Consider the following 7,747-nt stretch of genomic DNA (forward strand, 5'->3'; position numbering starts at 1 on the left):
TAAACATAAACAACTGCTAATCCGCTACGTAAAACATATTCTGGATAAGTTGGCAGTTCATTCCGCTGTGGCAACCCCTGATTAATAAAGAGACTAAGGTATCTCTTAACATTACTTGAAATAAAGGCTTTATCCAATTGCTTATTACAACGATTCGATATTCAGCTCACAAAGTCTACAAAGTCCTTTCAAGCGAGTTAACATTCAAATTTGCAAAAGTGCAACCACAGGCAAAGTTTTGCAAACTAAATATCTCCAAGTGAGTATTTCAGTCAATGAACTCTGCTAATCATCTCGCAATCCAGCCAGTAGCTTGGCACCTTTTGGTGGCCCGGGCCTACGAGTGAGTTACGTCAGAGTAGTCACGGGCGGAAGGTCTCATGTCGGATATGGCTCCGGGGTGCAAATTAAGATAATTACGTACTGTGAATTCCTCGATAAGTGGCCCTCAAAACGCAGACGATACCGTGTTCACGCTTACTTAATGCACATCTGAACAAAAAGCGAGTGCTCCTGCTAGGCGTAACGCTTGGGCCTCGGCGCTCTGCAGGAGGGCTCGTCTCATTAGGATGCTTATTTTAACGAAGCGTCTCCATGTTGCAGATCACTGCGTGGCCCCGTGGATCTGCTCTCCTCCTCACAAAGGGAAATAAATCTCTTTTCGGCAGGATAATTACCAAGATAATTTTATCCGTAATGATGCTTGTCAGTCAGGAGAGCTGATGAAATTAGAGATGTTCTTGTGTAAGGAAAAAAAAAAAACGAGAGAGAATCCCAGCAGATTTGTCTGTCAAGAATGAAAGAAGATGAATAAAGAAAACTAGCAAGAGAACTTTCTTGTCTTCAACCTTACGCATAATGGCGCTCAGATGAATCTCATACAAACATCAGCATGATCTTAAAGAGACGAGGCAGATAAATGAATGTTCTGCTGTTGTTTCATAGAATTATTACACTGTAAAACCCAACAGTCCACTTTATCAAATGAAATGAGTGTAGTTAACTCAAAATTGACTGAAAGATAATCCTACTCATTTGAAAAGAGTTTTGAACTCAGTGTTGAAGGTAATGAATTAATTAAATGCCTCATTACTTCAACTTAAATGGAGTAAGTTCACAGTACTCGTATAGATTAGTTTTTAACTCAAATGGTTTGTTGCAATCGGTTTCCTTAAACAGTTTGAGTTGGTATAGCTTATTGGGTTTTACAGTACTCACTTGGTTTGTGTTCTCTTTATTTATCGGGTTTTAATGTGCTCAAATTACTTTGTTTACTCAAATGGATTAAGTTCACAGTACTCATTAGGATTAATTTTTGAACTTAAATGGTTTGTTGCAATCGGTTTCCTTAAATGGTTTGAGTTACCTTAACTTGTTATGTTTTACAGTAGTGTGGCACAACTGATTAGTGTACTTTAAATGCATTTATGCTTGTATAAAAGTCTTCAAACATTAAATAAACCGTTAACTCACTCTTATAAATAAGTGACAAATAAAAAACAAACAGATCTATGAATTGGTTATTATCACTAGGGCCAGACGGAATCTGCAAACGTTTTTTGCTAATGTTGAGATGTTGGGATGTTGAGATGTTGGTAAAAATCTGTGGATTTCTGTGGAATTATTTTGGGAGTATCATAACTAAAACCTTAATATATGAAATAAAAAAATAATATCTTTTTAACTTTTACTCAATGTTTAAAATGCAAATCCAATTAGATTCACTTTATTTGGTAAACAAAGCAAGTCTCTCATGTAAGATATCTACTAAAAGACAGAAAATATTACTGTATACACTGCATTGTACGTGATTCAGATGAACATTTTCATATTAGTCAATAATATTTCTGTAAGTAATTAAAAAATTGAATAAATATAATTGACATATATTTACTCAAGTAAATAAACAGAATTAATGATGGGCTAAAAATCTGTGGAATTCAAAAAAATGAAAAATAAATCTGCGAAATTCTTCGCGCGCAGATTCTATGTGGGCCTACTTATCACTAATGCCCTGTTTAAAGACTTCTGAAAATTAAAAATAAAATAAAAAATTTAAAAGTAAAATAAAAAATTATACGTCAACATTACTAGAGGCAAAATGTTCTCAGGACTAGAACACTGGCAAAATTTGTTTAATTTATTTTTATTGGGACAATGTACAATATGGCATAATGTGCTAAAGTTAGCTATAACAATTTGCTAATTTAAGATTAACTTATTTCTGCAAATAAGTTTTGATTTTTTTATTTTGTAAAGGTACTTAATGGTTTCACAATGCTTTGTCTGATATTGCAAAAATAAAAATAAAAAAAAAATCGGTAAATAAAACAAATATTATTTGAGTAATAGGCGTCACAGTGGTGCAGTAGTTAGCACAATCACCTCACAGCAAGAAGGTCACAGATTCGAGCCTTGGCTGGGTCATTTGGCATTTCTGTGTAGAGTTTGCATGTTCTCCCCATATTCACATGGGTTTCCACAGGGTGCTCCGGTTTCCCCCACAAGTCCAAAAACATGCAATATAGGTGAATTGGGTAAGCTAAATTGTCCGTAGTGCATGCGTGTGAATGGTTGTGCATGGATGTGTCCCATTGATAGGTTGCAGCTGGAAGGGCATCTGCTGCGTAAAACATATTTGAGAAAAGTTGGTGGTTCAATCCGCTGTGGCGACCCTGGATTAAAAAAGGGACTAAGCCGAAAAGCAAATGAATGATGAATTATTTGAGCACATTTTGTAAGAATGTTTTAGTTGTTCTGCTTCTGAATTAAATTCAAGTTTACTTGCCATTTCTTTGTAATCATTAATGAAAATTTCCATAATTTCAGTCAAAATTATGTTAGTATACTATATTTTTAATAAATAATTTTTTTGTAAATACTGTTTACACAAAAATAACTTCTTAACTGTAGAACAGTGCAGCAAATATATGTTTTAACATGTTATTCAATTATCCGAATTTTTTTTTTTTTTTGTGTTGATTGCAGATCTTCAGACAAATGTGGTATGGTAACAAACATTACTTTTTAGTAAAGCATTCTTGACTTGACTTTGTTGTTTGTGCTAGATAAAAATATCGGCTTAATTAATAAACATTAAAAGCACATTAATCGTACAAACTAGTGTTGTGCTTTTTGGAGCTATATAAAAACTTTCATGCTCCACAGATATTATGTTACAAAGATTTGCGAGCACATTTAATTTAATTTTTTCATTAATTTTGAATGCTGGCAGCTAGCTCTCTGCAACTCGCATGGTCGCCCAGTCAGCACCTGGACGGGATCCCAAATGGAAAAACAAGGTTGCTGCCAGATGTGGTGTTAGTGAGGCCAGCAGGGGGAGCTCAACCTGTGGTTTATGTGAGCCCTAATGCCCCAGTATATTGATGGGAACTCTATATGATCAGTGAGCACCGTCTTTCGCATGAGAGGTTAAACCAACTGTGGTTGTTTAAAATCCCAGGATGCCTTCGAAAAAAAGTAGGGGTTTAACCCTGGCCAAATTTGCTCACTGGCATCTATCCATCATGGCCTCCTAACCATCCCCATATCATACTGTTGACTTCATCAGTTGGCTGGTGTGGTGTGCGGTCTGGTGCAATAGGGCATCCTGATGGATGCTGCACACTGGTGGTAGATGAGGAGATTCCCTCCAAAAATTGTGTAAAGCGATTTGAGTGTCCAGAAAAATAACAATGTAAGGAATTGTTATTATTGTTAATAAGCATTAACCATTTAATCTAATGTCAACTGAAGTACTGAATAATGTTAAGTACAGCAGAATGAAAGGCCATTGTTGACTTTACATTAGCGCCGGTGCATGAGATAAAGCAATCTCTTGGCTGGTACCCAATTAAAAAAGTGCGCATCATATATCTTGACACCTCATTTGCTGTTCACACACACCTGGCAAGTAAACATGCAGACATGTTCAACTTTATAGCTAACACTAGGAAAAGCTAGCAGCGCTTTTAACCAGAAAAAAACAGCACTTGATCGCAACACAGAAAGCTAGAGAGCCAGTACTTACTCCAGTGGCACTGCAACCGCACTGCTTTGATCTGAGATGCGAATTCTCTTAACTTGTCTGGGCTTTCAAAAAAGGGCTACTTAAATTATTTCAGAGATGCCGCTTTCTCTTCGACATGGCAAAGGTAGAGCCCTCCCGTGGATTGGGAAAGATAAAAGGTGCTCAAACAGACATCACGACAGGTTTGTTATATTACTTAGCATAAGCACTGCCAAGCATCCCTTAAAGGAATAGACATCTTGTGCTTTTCCCTTTAAACAACAAAAAATTAACAGTGAGGAATTGGGACCCTGCTCTTGTGTTGTATCACTCAACAAAGGCGCGCGAACAATCGCTTATTATGTCAAACTTTGACAATGACAGAATTGGAACAGGGCTTCTTCAGCGCTCCGTCCCCCACTGGGAGCCCCCCTACACACACATGCACACACACACACACACATTCTGCAAAGAAAGTTTACTTTCCCTGTCATAGGAAATTACATTTGCATTTGAGGAGCACTGAAGGCCATCTGGTGTTCTGGAACATATGAAAGATCTTTAAGCTTGGTCATAATGTTGACTTGCTCCTCTTACTTGGGGAAAACAGGTAGATATGGGTATAATTGTTCTGACATTTAAGTGGAAATTCCCTTATGCTAGTATATTAGCACCCAAAAGTAAAGGTTTACTCACCTTTCACTTGTTCCAAACCTGTTTGACTTTTTTTATGTATAAAAATATTTATTTAAAAAATTCTATATGAAAAACCAGTAGACATTGACATTCATAGTAGGAAAAGAAAATGGCTAAAGGTTTTGAACATTCTTCAAAATATCTTCTTTTGTGTTCAACAGAAGAATGACAATTAAACAGGTTTGGAACAAGTAAAGGATGCAAAAACAGTGACGGAATTATCATTACTGCCTGAACTATTCCTTTATGTACAACTGTAAATGTGATACAAAGTGCATACATAATTCTCATTTACGACATTTAAGTGGTATTACAATATACATATATTTAAATGAGCAAATCATATGAAGAGAGCTCAACATGCCGCAAGTTAAAGCTGCAGTAGGTGATGGTCTTCAGAAACATTTTTTGTTGAGCTGGTGAAAAGTCTCTTCACACTCCAATAATCATTAAAGTAAATGTTAAAATAAACAAAAACCTTTAAGAACTCCGACAGTATCGCTGCCTCTAAACAGGAAGCAGCTTGCTTCAGAAATAGTTTGGGGGCCCAAACACATTTCTATTGTGGTCAGGGGTAGATTTAGTGATTTGGGGGCCCTAAGCAATTCCAGCCATGGGGCCCAAAAGTTCTGAAATGCACCTTTACTACTTTATTTTTGATTGATCATTTTATTTCTTATTTCACTCAATCCCTCCTTTTCTACATTTTGTCTTAATGTAAAATAATAATAACAACATGTAAAGCATCTTGTAAAACTTCTTATACGATTTGTTTTCTTAAAATGAATTCACAACTAAATGTTATATATAAAATATTTTGTTTTTAAAACTAAATACACTGCGCAGATATAATAAATATAAACTTTTATTTTTTTTAGATACTCATCATACAAAATATGACAGAAAATTATGTTATATATATCATTTATATGTATAATTTATAAGTCTAGGTATTTATTTGAGTGTCCCCAGATTTCCTGGAGCCCCAAGCAGCCGCTTATCTTGCTTATTGGTTAAATTCGCCCATGATTGTGGTTTGCACTATTTGCAGTGCATTTTTGTAATTGCATGTGTTGTACAAATGTGCGCGCATGTGTTGTCAAACTGATGAAGATTCTTTATTAATATGTCAGTGTTTTCTATTTGCAAGCGTTTTCTTAACTTGCAGTGCGCATTTGACTCTATCGGCCACCGTAGAATGAGATCAGACTATAGAATATAATTAATGTACATCTACTGTAGTCAAAACTGCAACAAACTCCAACAGTTTTGAAAAATAAAACTTTCCTTCCTACCTTAGGCTTAGCCCCTTTACTCATTAGGAGTCGCCACAGCGGAATGAACCGCCAACTTATCCAGCATATGTTTTACACAGCAGATGCCCTTCCAGCTGCCCAGTACTGAAAAACAACCACACACTCATTCACACACATACACTACGGCCAATTTAGTTTATTCAATTCACCTATACCACATGTCTTTGGACTATGGGGGAAACTGGAGCACCCGGAGGAAACCCACGCAAACACAGGGAGAACATGCAAACTCCATACAGAAACGCCAATCTTCTTGCTGTAAGGCGACAGTGCTAACCACTGAGCCACCGTGCCACCCTACAAAATTTTCATTCACAACATTTTCACTTCCTATTCGGATAAACGTCACCTGAACAGCGGCCTGATCCATTTAACGCAACTATCAACAATTTTACAATCAAAATCTGGTGAAATACCCCAGATCAAACCAATTATAATCACTAAACCACCTCTACTGCTGTAAAGCAAACTTATAAAAACTGCAAAAATTAGTTTCACTCTAAGAATTCTGTGATGTTTTGCTTGCTACTCACACTAAACTTCGCCTCTATGGCAGCCGTAAAACTTCAAATGACTTCAAAGGAGGAAGCGCAGACAGGATGAAGTCTGCTGTGGTAAAATGAATACACCTCAAACAGAGTCATTAGCAGGAAAGGGTTCACAAATTAAAGCAGTAAAAGAGACTAAAGATCGATTGTGGGGGGATTTCAGCTGGCATCGCAGCGTGAGAACGGCAGCCGGATGTTTGGCATGCTGTACGGAGGGGTCTGGATCATACGCTAACCTCCATTCGGTGTGCTAGCTGGCGGCCCCAGTCATTGACAGGAAAGCGCGGGCCGCCAGGGCATTGATTGATTAATCAAAGCTAATGTTCTTTTGATCAGCAGGGGCTGCCCTATTAACCAGTGAAGGAAAGAGGGGGAGAAATGCTCCATCTTTTATTTACCCGCTCGCGAGGTCCCTCGTTGGCTTCCAACGCTAACTTCAAAGCCGACTGTGACAATTCTGTCACAGTTTTGACTGATGGAAAAAAAAAGTTTCCTATATAATTTTCCCTCGACAGTAGATTTTGTTTAATCGTTTCCAGCATCGCTCGGTTTTAATATGTGTCGAGGAAGAGAATACAAGTCTCATGTTTTCTTCATGACTGTTTCCTTTCTCGTCTAGTTGTCTAGTGGGTTGTCCTCTTTTTCGCACTGTGATATTTTATGCCGTGCACTGCCTGTCATAAGGACACCCAGGGAAACTTCACGCAACTTTTTGTTGTTTGCTATAATTTATCCCCTTGTTCCAGGTTGAAGCGCGCACACTTTCAGCGTTAAGCATGTATTGCGAGAGGCCTAATGCTGAGTTCATACTGCATGATTTTAGCCTACAGGTTTTGAGAAATCGCCATTGAATCCCTGAAATCACAGGCAAATCGGTGCTCATTCATGTGAGTAACAATCACAGTATAAACTATCAATGATGCAATCTGAGAGAATTGCAGATCTGACGCCCGTGAGATATTTGACATAATAAATATATGGAGCTGTGGACGATTCAAAATCCGGCCTTGTGAAATGCGTTCTGATTGAAAATAACATCGATGATCACCTACAGCCAATGAGAGCAGCATCCACTAATATGGTATCTGCAGGTCAACGGGAGGTTGGGGGAGAAGTTAAAAGCGCTCACTTTCAGTTTATTTGAATCCAAGAAAGGGAGGGAAAACTAGTGTAAATTT

The sequence above is a fragment of the Danio rerio genome, chromosome 4 (assembly GCF_049306965.1).
Source record: "Danio rerio strain Tuebingen ecotype United States chromosome 4, GRCz12tu, whole genome shotgun sequence".
Classification (NCBI taxonomy): domain Eukaryota; kingdom Metazoa; phylum Chordata; class Actinopteri; order Cypriniformes; family Danionidae; genus Danio; species Danio rerio.